The following is a 26,140-nucleotide window of genomic DNA, read 5'->3' on the forward strand; positions in this document are numbered from 1 at the left end:
TAAATAAGCGAAAAGATTTATTCGTTAAAATAAAACGCAGGGCATGAAACTGTAAAAACGAAGCAGATTTTTATGAAGTAGTAGAATAGATTTTATTGAATATGTCTGAGTTCGAAAAATTTACATAGAGATAAAAATGTTCATTTTCATAATTTTCTTATGATGTAATATTCAGAATAAAGTTATGCCTTCATTGTAAGAAAAAGATTTATAATAAAATAATTAGAACTAAAATGGCTAAAAATAAAAATAAAAAAAAACTTATATAGTTCGCTATTAAAGGTCATTATTTAATGAATCTCTTTTATAAAGTTAAATTTGTTGTTTTATAAAGCTATACTGATAATGTAAATATGCATTTAAAACTTTTAAAGACTAAAAACGTGTAATCCGTCAAGTTATCATCATGCGATGATTTGTACTTGCTTAATGTTTTACCATGATGTTTTCTATAATGATTTTTTTATTATTCCGATGTTTTTGAACCACGTTATTTTGTAGAAAGATTTTTTATTCTATAATTGTTTTAGCACTGCGATTTTTCTTCCCTTAATTTCTTTCCTCCCGCGATATTTTGTACAACGATATTTTCTCCTTGAAATTGTTTTTCTCGCGACGTTTACGTCCACAATGTTTTTGCTGCGATGTTTTCGGCGGACACCAAATGAAATGACACCCTATATAATTGATAAACGAATATTGAAAAATCTCGTGGAACTTTCTCCGCTGGTATCAAATGCCTTTTTTGGATAAAGTTGGGTTTAAAAATTTTGAAATTTATGAAATTATTTTTAATAAAAGAGTTATAATATAGAATAAAAGAAGTGAAGGCTTAAAAATCTTTGTTGGAGATTTGAACATGTGCTACATTATTAAAAAAAATTAGTTGTTCATTTTGAATAGATCTTTTTTTGTTATTATTTCGATGCTATATCATTTCCTCTGATTTCAAAATATACAGGCAAGAACAGATAAAACAACTGAAAAATGAAGACGCGTTTTATGAGTCTATAAAGATAAACATATTTTGACCATAATTCGATAAGCTGTCATATGGATGAGAAGATAACATAACTATTGGCATACTAAAGGGTTCTCTCGCCCCACCGAACCAGGCCAGGGGTTCAACCCCTGCCCTCGCACCTTCGAGAGAGAGATGCATCGCTCTTGCGACACTGATCGTTATGATTTGGTACCTGCCAGTCGCAGAGCGACGTTCCCCAGCGTACCCGGGACACTAACCCCGGGCTACTAGAGCCCTCAGCTCTAGGACCTGCCAGACCCACGGGCCGACCATTGCGTGATCTTTCCGGGGACTCAAGAACCACTATGTTCATGATTTGAATAACCCCGTGGCCGAGACTGCCTTGGTACAGATTCTAGCCAGTAGCTTCGCAGACGTCGCAGCTACGTCGATCCCCGGGGGAAATACAGATGAGAAGCAGACAATGAGGTGAAAACGTACTCGGGCACTGATAGGAAGAGAGTATATTGTAATGTATTGCAACCTAATCAAGTTTGGAAACTACGTTGGAAAATCGGTTTCTTTTTTAATTAATACAATATCTCAGTCATGCATAAAAATTAAATGTAATTCGCTACAATACAAAAGCACTATTAGTTTAGTGAATTTTATGCATAACGTAAGGTTTATGCTTCTAAGGTTTATCCTAAGTTTTTAACTATCTTTAGTTAAAGCTATTTTCCTATCCCTCCTAATTTCAGTTTACAATTTACTACCAGAATGTGTTTTCAGAATCGCGGTTAATGGAATTGAGTAAGAGCGGTATTTAAGTCGATTTCCACTGACTTCGTCAGACAGCCAGAGATTCTGACTAGCGCGCGTTTGCCTTGTGGCTGCACTCTCTCTAAGCTATTATACTACGCTCGGCCGTATTTCAGGCCCTTGGTAGCTTCGCCAGTTTAGTTGATATTTAGGGGCAAACTACTTAGTATTTTGATAGCTTCGGATATATCGTTTTAGTTAAGCATTACTTAAGTTTCATTTCTTATTACTCTTGAGTTGAAACCCAAGTAGAGGCTTTGCTGTACGCTCTGAGAAAGGAGCCGACTGTTCAATTCTTATTTTGAGAAATAAAGGGTAATTAGCCCTGACTTTTACGTATCTGTTCCTGAACTAAAGCGAATATTCGCTTATCTGCTCGCGAGGTTCCTACACATTTAGCTGTTAGACAAAGGTTGGAACCCACAAGTTTATGGAAACAGAATACATTTTGAGCATAAAAAAGTCTGCAGTCGTTAGACTGGAAGACATAAGCATCTAATTCAAAATGGACAGATGATATCTCTTTAAACTCATTCTTACGTACTATAGCAGTATGTGGTGTAACGTCACCTTCTTTTTTGAGACCAAAATTTGGTATCAGATATGTCAATATGTTGCATGGCTTTAAGCAAAATATTCGACCATGAGTGTGTGATAGAATTAATTTTAATGGATTCCAATTTTGTAATGGAACATTTAAGACGCAAATATGTCTTAAATAAATAAAAAAATATCTTTATATGTTTCCGACATTGCTAGTGCATATTTTCATTCTAATTCCAGTAAATCTGACGCAAATGTATCCAAATCTACGAGCCCCAACATACCGCGTTCAACATATTCAGTGTTGTGTAAGTTCAGAAAAAAGGGAACGCTCTTAGAATTGTTTTGTTATTACACTGTTCGCAAGCAGCTCAATATTACGGTTTATCAATCAACTAGACGTATGGTTTTAAACAAATTAATAAATTCTATTTGGTTTTTGTTTTGGTTCTTTCTCATTTAATGATCCATCTGGTTTACGCAAAATGGTTAATGCTTTTAAACAACTGTTTCATAATTTGACTGGAAATTTTGAATCAAACTATATTAACGAAAAACTGAATTTGAAATGGTATATTTAATTTATATATTTGGAGTAGTTGCCAGTTCTTTACTTCCTTGTGCAAATTAAAGGGAGCATTATCATTGCCAAAAGTTTCAGGTATCATAGTTCAACGAAAATATACATTTTGATCCCTCTCGAATACATGTGAACGAAATTTTTGCATCATATTTGTACGTATAGACGAATAAAGGACTCATTTTTCCAAAACGGATTGTAAAATGAATTTATAATGAATTCAGAAGGTATTTCTTCGTTACGTCTGTACGTACATATATACGTGCGCATGGAGAGGTGGTTACCAAAAGAATAGAACAACTGTGAACAAAAATGACTTTTCAGAATGTGTTTGTAAGCAATAAAATATAATCCCAACTAACACTTTTTTAACGTAAGAAGTATGTATCATAGAGTATGAGGTACTTTAATGAAGTTGTATATGTCTTGGAATTTCTTCAGAATTTAAAATGCCAGACCTCACAGACTTTTAAAGAGGCCAAATTGCAGGAGCACGTCTAGCTGGAGGAGCTGTTACTGAAACATACTAGCTATCAAGCTATTAGAGGTACATTGTCTAAAATCATGGCAACGTATACACAGCGCGGCAAGACAATCTCAGCAAAGCAAAATAGCGGAGGGAAGGAGAAGTTGAGTGAAAAAGAACGACGGGTATTGAAGTGAACTGTAATGTCTAAAATGAAAGCGGCTGCAGCCAAAGAGACTGTACAGCTCAATCAGCATCTGAATTCTCCAGTGTAAATAATTACAGTTAGGAAGTACTTTCATAAACATAATATTTATCGCAGAACAGCAAGTCTCAACCTACTTGTCACGCGTGTTAATGCCAAACGTCGTCAACAATGGTGCCACAATCGCAAAACCTGATCGATCGATAAATGGAAGCCAGTTGTATGGGCAGATGAATTACCTTTAACACTTTTCTCTATAACAGGACAGGTGCACATTTTAAGGATACCTGCACAAGCGTATGATCCGCATTGTCCAGCTGTCGTGCATGCTGTTGGATCCGTTATGGTATGGGCAGCAGGTGTTTTTCTGCTAGCCCAATCGTAACCCTGCAAAGAAAAGACACTGGAAGACATACAGAGAAATTTCAGCTGATCAGGTCCATCCCATGATGCAAACTTTGTTTTCTCCAAGAGATGGAATTTTCAAGGATGATAATGATCCTATTCATGCAGTGAGGCTTGTCCAGTCAGGATTTTATGAACACGAGGATGAAGTGAAACATCTACCTTCGAACACACAGTCCCTCAGCCTCAATATGATGGAACCGTTATGGTCTGTTTTAGAGCTTTCAATCCGGAACTGATATCCTGCACCATCTCTGCCTAAACTTTCACAATATCTCCATGAGAGAATGCACTTGTATGTTTCGATTCCCAGGCGAATCCAAGTTGTATTACATGCAAAAGGCGGTCTTACACCATATTAGTAAAGAATTACTTAAACATCTAGTGATTTTTAATTATTTTGATAACCACCTGTATGTATTTCGCAAACCTCAAAAATGATTAGTCGTAGAAAGTTAAAATTTCGCACATAAGACTGCTATACCATCTCGTTGGGCGCCTCCCTTTTTTGTTTAAGTCGGCAACATCAAACATATACATATGTATATAGACGTATATATACACCCTCTTACCCGGATCGGTAAGTCTGTTTTCTTTTTATTGTTATACTAGCTGTACCCGCCCGGCGTTGCCCGTGCATTTAGAAAATGCAGATAAGTGAATAGCGCAGGAATAGTAGTGTAGGACATGTAGACTGTCTCTCTCTCTTCCCCCCCCACAAGCTACAAAAAAGAAATGAATTGTAATTAATCGATTTAATGTATCGTCAAAACAGCAAACTAACGCTAGAATAAAGAAATCAATTGTTACAATCGAACGTTATTTGAAAACAAATAATAATATCAGTGAGTCAAAAAAACCGTGATTAATTAATTATAAATAATTTTTTTAAAATTTTTCTAATTCAAAAATCGAAAATCGGGCTTCGAGGTCTGGTGGCCAGCCCCTTTGTGCTTCCGTATAAAAAATTCCAGGTCCCTGCGTGCGATAGATTTGGCTGGAGAGCTCGGTCAGACAGACAGACAGACAGATAATTAATTATAAATAATTTTTTTTAAATTTTTCTAATTCAAAAATCGAAAATCGGGCTTCGAGGTCTGGTGGCCAGCCCCTTTGTGCTTCCGTATAAAAAATTCCAGGTCCTTGCGTGCGATAGATTTGGCTGGAGAGCTCGGTCAGACAGACAGACAGACAGATAATTAATTATAAATAATTTTTTTTAAATTTTTCTAATTCAAAAATCGAAAATCGGGCTTCGAGGTCTGGTGGCCAGCCCCTTTGTGCTTCCGTATAAAAAGTTCCAGGTCCCTGCGTGCGATAGATTTGGCTGGAGAGCTCGGTCAGACAGACAGATAATTAATTATAAATATTTTTTTTAAATTTTTCTAATTCAAAAATCGAAAATCGGGCTTCGAGGTCTGGTGGCCAGCCCCTTTGTGCTTCCGTATAAAAAATTCCAGGTCCCTGCGTGCGATAGATTTGGCTGGAGAGCTCGGTCAGACAGACAGACAGACACATTACACTTGCTTTTATTATTATAGATGTTAGTAATTGGGTTTTTCTCTTTCAAAAGTGACTGAATTATGTTTTTATTCTTCCGTTTAAGATTTTTATGCCTTTAGTTAATCTGCATGGAATAGTTATTGAATTAACAACAATTTAAAATTTTAAGTGGCGCTAGACCTAACGTGGTGACTATTTGTTTACATTAGTCTTAGCAGTACAGTGAATTAAGTCAGTTAGTGAACAACTTTAGTTCGTTTTTGGCCAGTGGGACCAAAACTTAACTTTATATTTAGTGCATCAATTTTTGTCTTTCTTCCCGTTGGAAGAATTGCTTCTTTTGACGTACAACCTCTAATTTTAGTCGTAAAAAAATAATTTTTTGAACTGTATTTCGTGTTTTTGTGCACACTTCAATAGGCCGTACAAGGAAGTCCCTTTTTCTCACAGTTTTCCTTTAAATTTAAAAGACTAATAAAATATTAGCCGCAAAGACTTATTTAGTGGTGACCACGAACAGGAAGATAAAATCGAAATAAATAATATTTTAGGAAAGCATTGATTTAAAATATGTTGAGTAATAGGTAGCAATGTTTTCAGTCATGTTAACAATGTTCCATGAAGATACGATACATGGATGAATAAAAGCTATCCTTACCTGCAATAAATTGATGTCACATTTCGCTCTGACCTTGATCCAACAATGAATTTCTTCCTACGCACCATAATTCTTTGTCACTGATGTATTAATGGGGTTAAGACTCTATGAGTCTACTACCCACGTTCAGGACCAGAATGATTCATTTCCAATGTAATCACGTGGATCTCATTTCTTCTGCTTGTTACGCCGACAAGGAATACGAATGGAATGATCTGTGGTAGTAAAAAAAAATATCGAAGAAAAGATCCTTCTCATTTCGTCTTATGATATCTGAGTGCAAGTGAAAATGGGGATACAGAAATGTTAGATTTATAGACCAGTTGTTTCTAGTTGACCCTGGAGTAAAGAATTCAATCGTTCATTCGAGTTTCTCCAGGAAAAGTTTTGACTTCCAGGGAAAGAAATGCTTTTGATTTGTATCTTTAGTTCCACAAATCTAGATTATTCTTATAAAAAGTGAAAAAAAATCAGAAAGCCTTCATGTTTTAACGTTCACCCAAAAATGTTTGTTCAGGTTTTTTACTCGCTCACCTTGTTCTCTATTGGTGTGCTGTTACACTGAAACCTATTAACCCATTTTTTTTATAAAATTTTAGTTTTATTATTAAGTATCATATTTTCGCACTTACGCCAAAGACGCTAACAGTAAAATTACAAGAAATTACACAGCAGCACAGAAAGGTGCAATAGAATTCCCGATGCATCTTTAAGTGTTTTTTGCTTTTTAGTCCAAAGGAGTATAAAGGTTATTGGTCTCGAAACGACATTTTGCGTCGAATCATTATAAACGGCTGCATCACTTTTCAGAATGTTACCACCAAATATTATCGCCTTGCATTATATTTAAAGAAATTAAATAATGAAGAATCTGCATAAATGTATGTATATTTCTCGCACTGTGAGAAAACAACGATACTAGAAACATCAAATTTTGAATGACGCAGTCCTCCACCCGAATATGGGTAGAATTTTGAATTTGTTTTATTATCCATTTTCTATTTTTTGAACTTTAACGAGTTTTTTATTAAAAAATTGAAAGATTTCAAAGAGATTAGTGGCAACACACTTTGCGGAATAAAACTTTTTAATCTCCAACGTGCGAAACAGTCTATCGAAAATTTTAAGCATTCGAAAATTTAGCAAAGGGGTGTCAGCCCAAATTCTTATGTATGCTTTACGAAACTTTTTTTGACTTTATTATTAACGTTTCGTGTGTTTACTTTATTTATTAAATATCACATTCTTGGCGCTTATGTCACGTAACAACAGCAATTCAAGAGCAAAATCACAAAATATTTAAAAAGAGCATATCTTTGCAATTTCCGATTGAGAGTCTCGCACAAAAGAGATCAAAATGTAATTTTCCCGTACACTGTGGCCAGTGCTCGCTTTGAAATCGTTGCGTTTGTTAATCAAACATTCGTTAAAGTTTTACATAATATGCAATTTATAATAAAACTAATTCGAAATTCAAAATTTGGGCTTCTAGGAGCCCATGTTTGTGTGGACTCTAGGTATCGCCGTTTTTTCACAATGCGAAAAACATACATATATTCATGTAGATCCTTCATTATTTATTTATTTTTAATATAATACAGGGCGATAATATTTGGTGGCAACAATTTGAAAAGTGGAACAGCGTTTTATATTGAGTGATTCGACGCAAAATGCCGTTTCGAGACTAATAGCCCTTATGGGCCAACGCTCCTTTGGGCTAAAAATTTTTAAAGCAGGATACCAGCATATGTTCAGAATTCTCTATGAAGTGTTAAGTGTTGGCATACGTTTTTCAACTTTTGTCAGTCTTTTCTCAGTTAATCGCATCAATGTTCAGTTTTCTTTGTTATGATGATGTCAAGAAAAACGGTTTTTCGTCTTTTTATTATTAATGTTTTCGGTGTTATCGTTATTTATTAAACATCACATTCTTCGCCCATAAGTTATATTTACGTCAATTCAACAGTAAAATTACAAAAATATTTTAAAACAGCGTATATTTGCTATTCTTATTGAGAGTCTCGCGCGAAGGAGATCAAAATTTTATTTTTCCGCTCAGAGTTGCAATTGCTCTCTTTGAAATCTTGAGTTTGTTAATCACAAATTCGTTAAAGTTTACAATTATGAAACTGATAATAAGACTAATCCGAAATTAGGGCTTCCATGTGCCTATGTTCGAATGGAGGACTACATTATTCAAAAGTTTATAAGGTATTTCTCTCGCTTTCTTAGCGTGACTACTTGGTGTAGTGGTCTGCACGCTGCGCGCGTATTCCAGAGGTCCGTGGTTAGATTCCTCGAGAGGGCGTTTCCTGCTTCCAAAAAATACCTAATGCCTCTACAAGTACTATTGCTTTTTCACAATCCCAGAACATACACGCAGTTGCTAATTTACGTCACATATGATGTTGTCTAAGGCGCACTTTACTGAAGATAAAGCTATATTATACCCACAAAAAGGTGAAGAATACGTACACAAAAAAGCAAACCTTACCCGGATTCAAACCGAACTCTGAAGTTCGGACTAGCTGTCGACCTGTGCTAACGATTATACAAAACAGCCAGACTAAACAAGTTAGATAAATATCTTGAATTTTAAAAACAAAATATTCAGCAGTGTGAAAAATGTAAGCCAAATATAAATAAAATATTTTTTAAATTTATTTTGGAAATTATGTAAAAGTCAGCATTAAATGGAGTATCTTTTGTATACATGGTGTTTAAAATTCAAGAATGAACATCGTTATGTAGGCCCGCATGGCAGTAAAGTCGCTGAACACTGGTAGTTCGGTCCGAGGTTCGAATCTGACGAACGGGCTGGTGACATGGGCGTTTTGGTGGCTTTAGTATATCGTATATAAGAATCAGTTTCCCTGAAAAAGTCCTCAACGAAGGCATCCCTCTCTTCCGTGTAGTGCTAAGGAAGGAGCTGGTAAATCAATAAATTAAAACATCACTATGCAAATTCATCGTCGTAGAAGCCGACCAATAGTTTGTTACGGTTTGAATAGCTTATCGCGAATTGGACGTTGCGAATAGGCAAATTTTCGATTATTGGTATAGGGGTACAAAATTCTCGATTATTGCTTTAAGATTCACGTAGTAGGTCTAAAGCATACCTTTTGATTGTACAGTTACGAAAATAATAGTAAGAATGAAATCTGCGTCATAGAAAGGTGAAAATAAAATTAACATGAAAGCATTTGCCAGAAACTCTAATCCCGGGAAACCAAACATCTACAAACGTAAAATTTTCATGTTTCAAAGACTTCTTAATAATTTTACAAGCAGAAGATTATAGTATATCACTAGAGCATTTGGCAGAAATAAATACAGCAAATGCTGTGGTACTGATAATAAATTTTCATATTTTAAAGCTATCATCTCTAAGATTTTACAGGAAGATTACAAGAAAGTTAAAAGAATGCTTCACAACCAAAACGAAAATTGATGGAAAGCTGAACAAACATTTATTCCAAATGGCTGCTGAGTTTACATGCGTAGGACTAGTCTTAAAGTTGTTAAATACTGTGTACACAACTGATAATTTTTTTTTTATTTGGCAGACAGCGTTGCAAAATCTTTCCAATATAATCTTGTAAAGGTACACCAAAATATGAAAATTTATTATTGGCAACAGTAGAAGAAGTTGAAGCACTTTGACTTATTTTAAAACTAACAAATTCAGTCGATTTTCGTTTCTTTTTCTTATTTTAATACTACCGCTTGTTGCGTTATTTCATTTCTACAGCTAAGCATTTTTATTATCGTCTTTCGATAAATATTTCTTTAATTTTTCTGCTTGTCTGCTCTGTGTTCTTAGTGCATCTCAATTTTCCGACATTGTACATCTTTTTTTTTTGTACAAACAAACTCATTACATCGCTCCTACAGCCGCTTGCTGCCGACTCCAATACAGAAATGAGCGGTAATATAACCTAACTCGTGCACGCGAACTTATAACGTCATCAAAATATTGTGTATTTTTGCTTAACTATGGGACTTTACTGTGGATTTACCACAATTCCAATTTTCAAATTATTTTGAGTGTGTTTTGTGGCTGTCTCCTTTAACTATCAAATAAGCTATAAACTAAAACTTTAGCTTTTGGGATGTTGAGATATAAAGGTTCTATTAAGACGTGTTTCGCGTCTTATTTATTTATTTATTTATTTTTTGTCCCTGAGATCGTCATTTAAGAACGTGTCCTACCTATTTTCTCTCTCCTTACAGCATGCCTTCGTGGTGTAATGGTTCGTGGTGTAATGGTTAGCTTATTCGTGAGGTCCATTCGAGAGGGCATTGCTGTTTTTTGCCGTCTCCTGCTTTCAAAAGTAACCTAATGTCTCTACAGTGACTCCCGAACTGAAGGGTGGGGCATGATTATTCTTCACCACCAGGATTTGGCGATTAGGTGCCCTAATTCCCAGTCGTCCTTTTTAGGGAGAGTATATAAGGAATTGCTTCCTTCTTATAGCATGCCTTCGTAGTGTAATGGTTAGCACACTCGGCGCGTATTCGAGAGGTCCACGTCCGGATCTTGGAGGGGGCATTGGTGATTTTTAACGTCTCCTGCTTTCAAAAATAACCTAATGTCACTATAGTGGGCTTATATAGTAGGTTTATTTATAATATTTTATATAGTTGGTTTCTACAGTAGATTTCTCTAGTAGGTAGTACACAGTAGGTTTTCCTCTCTCTTCGGCTGTACAAGAAGATTGAAATATGGTGTTAAATAACAACTTACCTGCAGTGAAAATTAAAACACACTTACTATCAAGCATCCACGCAACTGCAAATAAGACCCATAAATCTCCTATAATTAGGAAGTTACGTATCTCTTCAATACGAAGCCCTAAGGCAAAAACAATTATTGAATGTCTAAAAGCACATCCAGGAACCTTAGGGAATGAGAAAGTCGACATATATGCTAAAGAAGCAGCAACAAAATCAAAACGCTATTTCCGCAATCCTCCCCCCTCCCTAAATCTTAAATTAAAACATCATAAAACGAGATAATGATCACAAAATGGAAAAGAAAATGCACAGCAAGGCAGAAAAGGATTTAGATTTATGTCAAACATCAAAGAGGGAAACAGTAGCACCAACCCGTTCATAAATTGACATATTAATTGACATGGACTCGTTCCCACATACTCCCATGAAAGAAGCACCTCTGAAAGTGACACATGTGTATGTGGAAAGAGGGGTGATACCGAGCAACATATTTTTGATTATCCATAACAGGGAATTTACGTTTAAAAAAACCGAATTAGAACCTGAATGCAGATTTAAGACCGAGAAATAGCAAATAAACACATTAGAAGGAAAATTAAAAAAAATCGAGAACTTATCAGCAAAAGGACAAGAACCGTTGTGCCCCAACATAACCTAAGCCCCCTTGTACTGCCCCACAACTATCCATACTGAAACTAACGAAGAGCAAGATAGTGCATATTTGAACCCAGAATTTTGTATGTAATAATTAAGTACTTGCAAAACTTTGAAATGTATGAAATTGCAAATTAATATAGTGCATTCATAACAATGATATGTAAAATTGAATTAACTGAGGCATAATTGTAGTAATAGGCAATTTAATAAATTATGTGACTACATATTACGTATAATCTGCGAATATGTATCATAAACAAATGTTATCTTCCCTAAAACAAAACGTATTCAAAACCGAACTGTATGTAAAATGGACTTCTTATGTGAAATATATATAAAACTGATTTGACAGAAAAATGTTGTAGGCTTTCGATACATAAAATATTATCTCAGATAAAAATAGGAAATAATAGCTACTCAAGTGCCATATAACAACATTGTAATAACTCTTGTACCCCTATATAGAGTTCATATTTATCTACCACCATTCCTATATGATAATGTAACTATCTACAACTATAAATAAAGCACCCAGGATGAGCTCTCAGACGTGCTACTGCCAGTGGCAGTGCCTACCATGTGGTTTGAGATGGGCGTCTTCTATTGCAATACTAAGTTTTTCGGGATAATTATGAGGAAGGGACAACACCTAGATCACCTAATTAATAAATATCTGGTACTTCAACTACTTTTACCTGTACCAATTAACAGATAAGTGTAAAAATATATAAAACTTTACAATACATCATCTGTAACTTGTGAAGCTACAGATTTTAATTACTGGAAAGAAAGCGTGTAAGAATATAATTCCTTTAAAATTTGTGAATTCTACAGAACATAACGAATAACATGTGCTACGTCACAACAATGGAACGTAAAAGTGTACGCTATCTTCCATCTTAAATACGGAATTAAAAAAAATCATTTAACACAGAAAATGACCGGTCTTAAAACAGGCTAATGCATGAAATTCAAAGTTAACTATTTTTTTAAGAAAACAGTTATATATTGTAGGGACTGTGCCTGTAACTAAGTGTAACTCGTGTCAAATCCTTAAACAGACATCTAAGCGTCTTATTACTATGATTAAGATGAAACGGAACTCAAGAAGGGTGTAAAAGATTCTTTTATTCAGCACTCAAAATAATTAACAAACGGCACATCTTGTGTTTGCAAACCAGCCAGCATTTATGACGTAATTCACAATGAGAGAAATTCAGGTTAAAACTAATTTAGCTGAAAACAGGAACGCTATCATAGAAATTCAACTGGTAACGTGTCCTTCAGCAGACGGAACAGGCTTTGATTCAACAGTAGTAAAAATTCCTTTTAATACTAGCTTTTTCTACCTCATTTGAATAAACGTGAACTAAAATGAATGTTCTGGCAGAAAAACGGAAAGGGGAATGACAGTAAAGATATTTCACATAAAATTACTGGTTAGGTAAAAATAAATAAATATTTACAATATATTGTGGAGATTTATTTACTTTTACTAAGAGTTAAATCTTAATTAAAGCAATTTTCTTATCTGTCTCGTTTTCACCCACGCTTTCCTGTCAGAATGTTGACAAGCTAACGCGCGTGTATTCAATGAGGTAGAAAGATGTGCTATTTAAGTGAAGGCTTTTGGTAGGTGTTTTTAGCAGGGCTGTGGAGTCGGTAGGGAAAATGACCGACTCCGACTCCCTTATATATATATATATATATATATATATATATATATATATGTAAACATATACGCATGGGTTACAACTTATTTTTTTGATATAAAAGAAGTAATAGATGCTACAGAAAAAAAAATTGATGGCATAGCAAATTATTTATATTAATTAGAATTTATTATGAAATAGAAAAACTGACATTAGTTATTTCTAAGAAACAGTATAGGATCGGCAAGATCTTCTTTGTTGGAGGCCCATAAATCCGATTTGATAAACGTATGAACTGAGAAGAGTGTAACTTGAGTAGAAGGAAGAGTTGTTGCTGTTAAAGCTACTTCTTTTAACTTTTCAGGTTTTATAATTTCTAAAAATGGTGTCTTTCAAGCGCAATCATTTTTCTCTATTTCTCCAAAGGCTGTGTAGAAATCTTGTTTGTACTTTTTCATTTCATATCTAAAGGCTATTGGTTCTTTATTTTCTTTCGCTTTGCCTTAGTCTTTTCAATATTATCCAAAACTATTTCTTAAAATCTAATTCATCACTAGAAGAGATGATAGAGACTCAGTTCCAATGTTTGCAGTTTCACTGTCCTGATTCGAATTATCCAATTGTTCTCAGAAGAATTTCATTCTTAAAGAAGGCCCATCAGCGGCCGAGCGGTAAAGTCGCTGAACACCGGTAGTTCGGTCCGAGGTTCGAATCTCGCGAAGTGTAGGAAGTGTAGGGTTCGAATCTCGCGAGTTTGGAATCCGGCTGCATGGGCGTTTTCGTGGTTTTTCCCTATGTGAAACGTCTATACGAGCCAGTTTGCCTTAGAAATTCCTCCACGAAGGTATCTCTTCCCTTAGGCAGATAATTCTAGTGTGCTTTGCCGTAATTAAATAAACCAAACCAAAGCAAACCATTCTTAATGAAAGTTCATAGATGACTTTCTTTGCCTTTTTAATTTGTTCGTCATCCAAGAAAATTCGGTGTTTCGGACCTACGTATATTGAACTCAGCAAGATCTCACTGTCTAGCAAACTAGTTTCACTTTTTTTTATCGAAGAAATGATTCCTTCTGCAATAAACTCTCCCTTTCAGAAAGTACAAACATAACCTTCTTCCATTCTCACCTCCTGCTAATTCTTATTGAACTCAGCAAGATCTCACTGTCTAGCAAATTAGTTTCACTTTTCTTTATTGAAGAAATGATTCCTTCTGCAATAAACCCTCCATTTCAGAAAGTATAAACATAACCTTCTTCCATTCTCACCTCCGGTTAATTCTTCAGATTGTAGATTTTTTGTGGCTATATATGATGTAGAAAGAAGAGTTTCCAATTCTTCAAGATCATTCCACAGTCTTTCTGTAAGTGAAACATTAGGGTTATCTACATCTTGTAAAAGGTTCGTAATTCTAACAACCTCTATATCATCAAATATGTACGTCTCCATAGCGTTGCTTGATCTATAATTGCTCCTTTTCCGGCTCACTTCCTAAGAATGGCATCAATTTTAGGAGTTCCTGCTGCTATTGCTACTTACCTAAATTTACCAGTGAGATTTGTAAGTAAGTGAATCAGTTTAATTGCTAATGGCAGATATCACATCCATCCTTATATTTATTTATTAATATGTGAATAAAATAGAAAATAACGTTTTATTAATGTGTACAGTCCGTAAATAAAAATAATAACTCAGCTTGTCATTATTTTTTTTAATTCATTTTAATTTCATTTCAAATTCTAACTGTTCAACAAAAACTGGAGTATGAGTCGACCTGTTTTTAGCGACTCCAGATCCGACTCCTTTTACCCCCAAATCTGCTCGACTCCATGACTCCGACTCCGAAGCCACAGCCCTGGTTTTCAGAGCGTGTTGCGTCTGCTTGAAGGCCACATTGCTATTTTGAATTACTAAGGATTAGATTGCTGTGGCCCTGAATGCTTCTAGCCATTAGAAATGTTTTCTACGTCTCAGAGCCTTCTTGTGCGTTAAATTATACTGCGAGCTATAGGCTAGAATTGCTACATTATATTTTAAGTTCATCGTTATCTGTTTTGAGTTCTGCCAGAAGTGTTAGCTTTGTGTAAGTCTTAGTGGGGCTATTTGTGCAATTATATTGAGTGAGTAAAGGGTTGTGGTATTTTCTATTGTACCTAAAGCCCTCGGGATCATTCCTCATAAAGTCTTTTAGATGTCGTTAAATTATGCTTCCCAGAAGAATGAAACTCTATAATATCATTAAATATCATAAATGGTAACGAAACCAAAAGTTTGCATTATTGTGAAAGGAAAGCTGAAATGCAGGCTTAGATCGAGACAGATCATAAGAAAATGATGATATACTTGGTAATGAAACAGCAGAATTATAATAATAATGATAATAATAATAAAAACAGCTTTACTTTTCAACCATTTTTACATGTAGAAAGTAAAATATTGCTGAACCGAAATGGTAATGAAGATGTATTGTTTCTTGTATTGCCTTTTGAAAAAGGAATACATTTCATTAGCGTAATCAGCAACTAAATTCTTTTATATAATTAGATGCAAATTAGCTATTCATGCTCCTCGGTTTCGCTTTGTTTCATGAATGTAAACTAGACCACACCAAACGCGAACGATGTTAACGAGATAATTTTCAGTAAACTAGCTTGGAACGTAGTTCTCGCTACAGCTTCATTTAAAAACGCAGAATAAATATTAATTCACTCGTTGTTAATAAAGATCATCGATATTCAAGATAAAAATTAAATAAATATTTATTTTTTGAATGTCAGAGTATGCTTTTCAAAACAACAACGTATGCATATTTGTAAACAAAAATGTGTTGCTATATTCTTGATGAAATATCGTGAAAAGGGAATTGGGATAATTAAATTGTTGCGAAAACATTAAAGAGGTATTCTAATGCTAATCTTTTAAGGATGAATAAATATTCCCTTTTGAAATATCTAATGTTATTGTTTCTAAAGCAAAAAATATACATTTTTCATATCTAGTTGATAAAAAGAAAACAGATACCTTCCAAATGTTTAATTTTCAGATTTTATAAGTTGGAAAATTTTCAAGATTTATTTAATGAATTCTAGCATTATTTAATTTATGCGTAACAGCGTTAGATGTTTTATTTCCCTAAATGTTTTATTTTGAAAATCTCGTTTAGCTGAAATAAAAGATAAAATTAATTCCACAAATAAATCTGCTCTAAACTGCTTTCTAGCAGAATTATTTATGAAATAATTTATTCAGTTTTTATTTTGGTTTATCGAAATTAATAGGCTCTCAAATGTTATTTGAATGTTCTTCCAGAAATAAACTCAGAAAAGCTTTTAGTCATGTGAAATTGTAGTTAGCTTTCTGACGCAGATTTCCAATTTTACTTCAACCATCCAATTTGTTTTTCTATTTCTGCAGTTCCATTTTTTAAAGTGTTTCTTATATACTTTGCCGTTTAGGCATACTTAATCCTCCAGATATGCCAACAGCGAAGGATACAAATTTTCTTTAAAACGTTATACTGTAAAATAATTATAAATTTCTGGTCTTTTTTATATCCTGTAAAGTGTTCTTTTTGGTGTTGCCAATTCGGCGGAAAAAAGCTAACATTAAATGAAAATGCTTTACTTTCACCTCAATTAAAAACGACCTTAAATTAATATATGCAATATTTGAAACAGTTTTAACTGCAGATTTGAATTCATATAAGCGGTTGGAATGCAAATTTATCTATAAAACTATGTTTATTACTTCCTTGTACGAAGTAAAAAGGAAGTATTGTAATCGCGAAAAATTTCAGGCAGCATATTTCAACGAAAATATCCATTTTGACCGCTATCGAATGAAATTTAACGATGTTTTTGCGTGATATCTGTACGTAAGGATAGAAGACTCTTTTCTCCAAAAAATTATAAAACTGCTTTAAAATGAATTCTGAAGAGAATTTTTCGTGGCGTCTGTACGAACGTTAGTACGTACGTACCTATCTCGCATAACTCAAAAACGAGTAGCCTCAGAACGTTGAAATTTTGTATATAGGACTGCTATAACATGTAGATGTGCACCTCGTATTTTCGTTGCAATCGGCCGCACCAAACATATATAAATATATTTATATATATATCCACTCCGTTACCCGGCTCAGTGATCTCAGTTTCTCTACTCTTATATGTTTGTAAATTGTACATTTTTTGCTTTAAAATGATTGAATTATGTTGTTCTTATCTTCCGGTTAAGGTTTTCATGCCTTTAGTAAATCTGTATGCAATATTTTTCGAATTATCAACAATTTTAAAGTTGTTTAAGTGCCGCTACGCCTAATAATGTTTTTGATGGCGGCCATTGCTTGTTTACATTTGAAACAGCAGACTAGTGGATTTGTTTCCAATTTAGAGAAACTTAGCTTCGCAACAACAAAGATAACGCCCTCATTTATGAATGCGAATTAAATCATGCTTAATCCTTTCTGGAATTTTTTCGAGGAAATAAGTGTTTAAGATTTACTTCGTAATTTTTAATACAGATATTTTGAGTTATGTATGTATTTTTGCCTTGTCGCGAAGTGAGAACTGAATGAATTGAATGAGAAATACTCAATCGTCTGTGAAAACCTGTTTCTTTTTTGTTTTGTTTGCTTAATTTCTTTTATGCATCGTTCTAGCTTTATTATAGTATTTGAATAGAACAAGTGGCAACGATTAGATAATTCTTTAAATGATATAAATTTTGTGCATTCTGTGTTATAATATGAACGAAATATCATACTGTTAAGTGAACCTAGCACCAGAGTGTCGCTAGGGTAAACAAATAGAGTGAATGTTAAAGAATGCATTTATTCTATTGTGGTTTATGCGCTGTCGGCGAAGTAGATTTAATTCAATCCAATAAGTTTAAATGAAATGGAAGAAAAAATGCGTATAATTTAATATTCTGTACAAGGAAGTCATGTGGTGTACACATCAGATTTTTTTTGGTTATAATATGGTAGCAAAATGATATTGGTAGATGGTTAAATAAATAAAAACTTAAGACAAAACTATCGTCAAGATATGTTTGGTAATTTTAAAAATACCAGCTGATCACATCAAGTAAACTGTTTCCTCTCTTAGAAAGCTATCTACGAAAACATTTAAGTAGAATTTAAGTATTATTAAGTAAGCTATATTGCGTCGATAGGTTGAATGGCATTCAAAAAGGTTGTTAATATATTTCCCCGAAAGTGATTTTGCGTGGAAACAGCATAAGAGGAACGTTTAGCTTATAGTTTATCCCGTGATTTAGCTATTAATCTGCTAAGTATAGTCGTAATATAACTAAACCTTTTAACACATTACAGGAATTCTATTGACACACTATTTGTAAACACACGTAATAAAATGTTCGGAGAAACACTCTGTATACTATAAGTGTATACTATACTACAGGTCATACTGATCACTGAAAATGCCGTTTCGACACTTAAAACGCCCTACTGGTCTAAGCCTCTTTGGGCTAATAACTATTTCTTTATGTCTTGTGATATCTTTATTCTGCTTACAAAATGCATTAATGCATTCATTTATAATTAAAAACATAAATATTTATCAAAATTAATTTATAGTTAAAACATCAGTGCTTATCAGTATTAATTTATAATTCAAAAAATAAATAATTATCAATGTTACTTTGCAAAGTCATTAGAGCATATCAATGCAGGAACATAAAAACTTTGCACGCTCTCGGTGGCATTCGAATTCCGGATCTCCCGGATACGCGTCCAGCGTGCTTCCATTGATATCACGAAGCCATGCGGAAAGGAGGGAGAATTTGAGAACATAGTTGTTTAAGAATAACTATTACCTAACAATTAATTTGAACATATGAATTATTTCAATTATTCCTATAAAACTTAATTTTACCTAAATATCTGGATTCTTGCATATGTTATTTAAGTGCTATTTCTCATTGCAAAAACATAAAAATCATACTAATTCAAGCAAAAATTAAAAAAAAAAAATAAACTGAGAGCTTTCAGATTTTATACTACGTCCAAAGTGGCATTTTTTCATTTGCACATACCTGCACGTTTCTTGAGCATTTGGGCTAAAAATATTTAAAAATACCATATCTTTAGAATTTTAGATAGACAGACTCGCGCGCTAGAGATAAAAATGTTTTATTCCGTACAGTGTTGCCACTGGTCGCTTTGAAATCGTTGAGATTTTTATCAAAACGTCTTTAAAGTTTTACAACGTACGAAACAGGTAATAAAACAAATTCGAAATGTAAAATTAGGGCATCGAAATGCCTAGATTCGGATGGAGAACTATGTTATTCAACATTTAATGGTTGTAGGTATCGTTGTTTTTCACAATCTGAAAAACATTCATGCAGATTCTTCATTATTTAATTTCTTTAAATATAATACAGTGTGATAATATTTGGTGACAACAATGTGAAAAGTGATATAGCCATTTATAATGACTCGACGCAAAATGCCGTTTCGACACTTAAAACGCCCTACTGGTCTAAGCCTCTTTGGGCTAATAACTATTTTAATTAACCAAATGTGATGTAGGAAAATTAACTTAATGGTCGTAATGTAAAATCAGGCAATTCGAGAACAATTGCGGTTTTGTTTAGAGGCAATCGTCAAAAATATTAAAACAGAGCATTAAATATGACACATGTACCTTTTTTGAGTAAATAGTTTTCCCATTGTTTTGATCATTTTGAATTGCTTTTATTGTTTCACTTTATTTGAGTAATATTTTATGGGTGTCACCCAGCCAAAACGTAGAATTTGTATCCCGCGAACTGCAATACCAACAATAATAAATTCAATTCATAAAATTATCGTCTAATAATTACATAAATTATGAAGCGCAAAAATATAATAAGAAAAATATATTCGAGCGCTAGAGCATGCAGGTTTTAATTACTGGAAAAACTGATACAAATAATTTTAAAAAAAATAATTTTTTGTGCTTAATTTCTTGTTTCAGACTCTTAATTCCCTCTTAGGAAATGTTTCCAGCACAAAAACTTAGCTATTAAAATGTTCCTAAGAAAAAGAAAATTTAAAAAGATTTTTTTCATGTAATGATTTACAATTAAAAAACATTTTAAACAATACTTGGGCTCAAAACGTAATAGAAAAAAAAATCGAAGATATGTTGAAAGAATAAAACAAAGGGGAAGGGAGACATTTACTCTGTGTAATTATTTCTTCTTCTTTTCACAAGAAAAAAAAGTAAGCGGAGAAGCCATCTGAGACAGATGAAAAGGGCAGCGGAAAAGAAATACTAAATTGGAGAACAAAATTTTTGTCAACTAAGGAATTCATTTTGCCATTACCGACAATAAAGTAGTTCTCTTATCATTGCCGTTCTTTGTTATGTACTTAAAGGAAAAGATAAAGAAAGAAATTAAACGCATTTATCTTCTAGATGAATAATTGATTAAGCAGAAATGAAATGTGCAACTTGTTTCAAATTTCCTGCTTTAGAAAATGTAACAGTGTAGCAACAATAAGGAAATAAAAACTGCAAATTGCGCGAAATGTGCTCATTCTCAGTGAAAGAGCTTGATGAACTTAAGTTTTCTAACTAAGGAAATAGCAGAGAGTTTCAATGAACCAAACCAAACTTTGGCAAAACTAAACGACATAAAGAGAAAAACAAGTGCTATCACATAAGTAACATATATCTGATTCATTTTCGTTATAAATAAAATAAGATAACGATTGATATGAAGTAAACATAAAGCCATACGGGCCGCTAACATTAGTAGCAGATATGCATAAAATAAAATTGCTTCAATCATCATATATTGTGACACTGCCTACTCAGACATGTCAAGCCATATGCAGCCTGCCTCAAACACGTCTGCAATGTTAAGTGTCCTGCAGCAATAGGTGTACAGCGGCACACTTCTACTATACTCAACGAGGTTGACTGTATTTAACTCTGTACGTAATTCAGTATTAATATATATATTTCTAGTTTGATTATTTGTTTGTCAACCGTCCATATGTTTAAATGATAAGTCCTCCGGCGTTAGCTTATGCCCAACTGCAATTCAACTTTGTACATAGAACGCCATTACAGTTTTGACTGTCCCTCATTGCTCAAAGGGCCTCGTATTTTTAAGGTCTTCCGCAAACCAAAGTGTACTGTCATCTTTTAATAAGTTCCAAGCTACTTCTGGTCAGCTCAATCAGTGCCCATCTTACTGTCACAGCCCTAGCATCTTTTGACGAGCTGGCATCTAAACTCCGTATGGCTAACATCTCAATCAGAGGCCAACCCGAGCGGCGACCAGTAAACATACAGCTTAAAGTAAAGCCAATTGTAAAAATTAAGGTTACGTTAATGTGATAAATATGCATCCTATACAAACAGAAACAATATATGTATTGTGTCACAATAACACGCCGAATAAATACTAATTCAGAAATCAAACAACAAAAATCAGCGTTATATTTACAAAGTTTTCACAGGACTAGTTTCGATGGTTTTACCGAACCACCATCTTCAGCTGCAAAACCGCAAATGAACAAGATAGGAAATAATGATTAGATAAGATAAGAAAGGCTGGACAAGAATAAGCAAGTGGCGCCATCTGTTGGTAAAACCAGAACTAAAACATAATTTCTTTAAAGGCCGAAGGCAAATTTGGATTGGAATTAGGATCGTTAACTAGAACAGAAAGATTTTTATGAATGTGAAATGCCTCTAGAAAATCCAGTTCTCCAATGGAAGATGTTTTTTGAATAATTTTGGCAGCAGAAAAACTGAAAGTGTGGTTTTCGGACCAACAATGTTGAGCAACAGAAGACTTCTGTGTTTCCTTTTTTCTAACATATGCCTCATGTTCCTTGACGCTAAATTTTAAGGCTCTCTTAGTTTGGCCAATGTAAATTAAACCACACTGGCAAGGAATCCTATAAATACCCCAGGAATTCATATCCGGAATGGGGTCCTTGAGTATGGAACTCGGAATTTTATTGATGGGAGAATAAACAACCCGAAAGTTAAATTTCTGCAAAATATGTGCAACTTTATAGCTAATTGATGGAAAGAAGGGAATGACAACAGAATTTTTATAATCTCCTAAAACAAGATTGTGCCTTTTAGTGTGTTGAGATGAGAATTTTTTAACTGCTTGATTAATAATGTTGGGTGGAAAGCCCCTGTCCATAGCTATTGCTTTTAAATACTTTAGTTCTTCATCAAGGGCTAGTTTGGAGGAGCAAACTTGAAGAGCACGGAAAACATAGGAATAAAATGAAGCTAACTTTTGTTTAGTCAGATGACATGATTTAAAGTGTGGAAGGCAAACCGATGAAGGTTTACGGTAAACCGTAGTACTGAAGTTGGATGTGTTACGTGTGACCAGAATGTCGAGAAACGGAAGAGAATTGCAAGTCGAAACTAGTCCTGTGAAAACTTTGTAAATATAACGCTGATTTTTGTTGTTTGATTTCTGAATTAATATGTATTGTGTGTTAAACAGAAATAACATACCTATTGTGCAGAACGTCATATAAAAACAAAAGTTCCCGCCCACCAATGGCAGGTACAAAGCATCCACATACGTTGGCCACTACTAAGGCCTACAGTTTTGTGAGCGGTGGTCACTGACGCTAACCACCAGAAGTGGTCATTTTTTAACGTGTCTTGGACAAAATCTGTGCAATTGTCGCAAATAATTTCATTGTAACACCCGATATTGTAAATAAAACATAAGTTTGCTGAAAAATTTAACAGCCTTTTCCTGCCCCTCAAAGAGTTAACAAGTCCAAGGCACCACATGTGAATTTTAACTGGTATGTGGAATACATTTAAATCTTTTTGGCTTTAACTTTGGCATCATCAGTTTCAGAAGGTAGGTCAGAACGTTGTCATCTTCAAGAGAAAATTCTCCAGAACGAAATTTTTAAAACAATTCTGGCACATATGTTCTGCTAAGCAATCAAGATTATAAACGTAAAATATTTGTTTGTAGGCCTCAGCCGCTTTCTTGCCTTTATGAAAATAAAAAACCAAAGTATGTCGAAAATGTTTATTCTTACACTCCATGTTAAAATTGACAATAAACTAATAGTTGTAAACAAAAATACACGGAATTTATTTCTATGGCAACCTCAAAATTATAAGCTGCCAAATCGCGAAAGACAAAAAATATAAGATTTACAGAAGAATAAGAAAACCAAATTCTTTTCTACTTGTGCAAACCGAAGTTATTTTCTTGCAAACCCAATATCAATATGCATCAGAATTTTTAATCGCAAAATAGCTGTAAAAACGTAATACTTTACATAGACGGAATTTATTGTCGGATAAACAAGCTAAGAGGTTTTGTTCTTCTCAATGAATTTTTAGTTACCTTATTGTTTAGCATTTTTACTTGAATTTGTTCTCTTTATTTCATTAAGACATTTTCCCGCTTATTTTATCTTGGAGAAAAGCCAAAATAATTATCGAAAGCAATAAACGAATAAAATGAAGACGTTTTTTACGCAGTTATTTTTAACTGCAGAAGATAATTCATTTTGCATTTGCTTATTTTATATACTTGTACGCCTTCCTATAGGAAAAATTTTTCTCTGTTTTCCAGCTTTCAGCTTTTAGCTTAAGATTTAAAATTTAGTATTTTGAAATAGGAGCTGCTCGGTGATTTCCGGGTAAGCAGTAGCATTTTATGCTTCAGTACTATTAGTACACACATATGAAATAATACGTTATTTTTGCAAAAAAAAGCTCAAATATAGAAATGAGCATAGATATGGTTTACAATGTAATGTGTTTTACATATGTAGTATTTATCTTTGTTACTTCAGTTTTGTTATTATAAAATTAAAAATCTATGGGTGAGTATGTAAATTTATCGCATACGAGAAAGATGGTAGTACCTAAAACATGCCTAATTTTGAGCCTACTTTGTCCTGCATCTATACATATACACATCGAGGCCCAAATTGTAAACTTCGAATTTATTTATTTATTTGACATTTCGCCCGAATTTAAAGAAATTTTTACATTTTCCCAGGCATATTTTCTTCAAAACGCGTATTCCCCGTTGTATTTACAAAACTGCATTTTCAATGATTTTTAGAAAAGAAAGTCACAAAATGTGAAAACAACTGCGTAATAATTTTAAGTTGATTAAATACTATAATAATCACAAGTATATATACACTGCCCGTCAAAAGTTATGGAACAGCATGTTTTCAAAGGTAACCATTTCAAAAATGTCTTCATATGTATAACAGTAATGACGTTTAAGAAAATACAGGGTGTCCGAAAAGTCTTTCCCTGATTACATAAATTGATAACTCAGGCTAGAAGTAAGATACAAATATGAAACTTGTGTCGAATTGTTTACAAACTATCAGAGTTTTTTTTTTTTTTTTGTTTCTTTTGTTTTAGGTTCGCAGTACGTAAGTAGTGGATGAGGTGCAGTTGTCAAGACATGCATGAGAAAAGGTGATCGTGCATGAGACACGATCACCTTTTTTGTCAGTGGAGTAGTGAATCGCCATAATGTGCGCATTTGGGGTTCACAACCCCCTGGCGAGGTCATGGAGTGCACCAGACGCAGTCCAAAGGTGAATGTTTGGTGCACGCTGTTGCACGATTGAATTATCGGGCCATTCTTCTTCGCTGAGGCTACCATCACATCTGCAGTGTATCTGGACATGTTGCAACTGTATGCTGTTCCTCAGCTGCTTCAGTATCGCATCGATGTCTTGTTTCAGCAAGACGGTGCACCGCCTCATTGGGGTTTGGACGTCCGTGCCTATCTCGATATGACCTTTCCTGGGCGATGGATTGGTCGTGATAGGCCAACGGTTTGGCCTCCACGCTCTCCTGACATAACCCCATTAGACTTCTTTTTATGGGGTTATGTCAAGGATGAGGTCTACCGAACACGTGTACCAGATCTTGAAAGCCTGCGGCAACGGATAACCACAGTCGTTGTATCAATCCCTCCAGTGATGTTGGCTAATGTGTGGACGGAAATTGAATATCGCCTAGATGTGCTACGTGCTACCAAGGGTGCTCATGTGAAAGTTTACTGATGTGTGAAAAAAACTTTTATAGTTTGTACACAATTACACACCAGTTTCATATTTGTATCTTACTTCTAGCCTGAGTTATCAATTTATGTAATCAGGGAAAGACTTTTCGGACACCCTGTACATGCAATAACAAGAAGAACACTATTATTTTATAGAAATGAATACTTTTTATAGCAGCTGCAGTAAAAATGCAAAAATTGTAAGTTTTGTTCATGAGCGTTGATCCTCAATTGTTATCATCAATTTCGTTGACAATATCCAGGAGAATCTATCAATGTCCAGCAGAAGTCGTTTGCCCGATTCGTTGAGGTGGTAGGCGATCGGATGGATGGCAATGGGGATGTCATAAGCTGATGCTACTTACATCTAGTTTTGAATTTTAATTCTTATTGCCAACTCTAAGAAGGCATTCCTAATAACTTTAAATATAATCAAACTATATATTACTCCGATTTAATGCTAAGCCGATTATTTAATTTTTTGTCGATTCCTAAATCATATATATATAAATTGTTGTTACCATTTTAAACTTATCAAACCTTACGTGTGTTCAGAGTAGACTCCTTCAAGATCAATACAGTTTTGTAGATTTATAGAGGAATTCTACAAAGTTTAAATGCTTGAAATTCTCCATTTCTTAGATTTACGCAGCGAAAAACACTTATATGTCACTCTAATTCGTTCGCTTTATTCTACGCCATCCTCGTTTGGGGGGCAATAACACTCACAGGAACTTACAGGAATAAAATAAAAACATTCCAAAATGAAATCCTTAGAGCAATTACTAACGCATCGTGGTTTGTGCGAAATCCTCGACTCCGCCAAGATCTTGAAATTACGCAAGCACGAGATTATAATTTTAAAAGTTATCATAACATTTTCAAGAAA

General features: G+C 34.1%; 1 protein-coding gene across 6 annotated transcripts in view; it reads right to left on the reverse strand.

Annotated features, from left to right (window-relative positions):
* Positions 1-26,140, reverse strand: part of LOC118205679 (neuroglobin-like) — a 334,461-nt gene that overhangs the window by 278,242 nt on the left and 30,079 nt on the right. For 2 of the 6 annotated variants that reach the window (XM_085823293.1, XM_085823290.1), the window contains exon 2: positions 6,147-6,361. The exons of the other annotated variants lie outside the window; for them this stretch is intronic. The gene's annotated coding sequence lies outside the window, so the exon portion shown is untranslated. The remainder of the gene's footprint in view (positions 1-6,146; positions 6,362-26,140) is intronic. 6 annotated transcript variants of the gene reach the window in all.

The sequence above is a fragment of the Stegodyphus dumicola genome, chromosome 9, assembly GCF_044657685.1.
Source record: "Stegodyphus dumicola isolate Sdum_Otavi_A_Nest chromosome 9, ASM4465768v1".
NCBI classification, from domain to species: Eukaryota; Metazoa; Arthropoda; class Arachnida; order Araneae; family Eresidae; genus Stegodyphus; species Stegodyphus dumicola.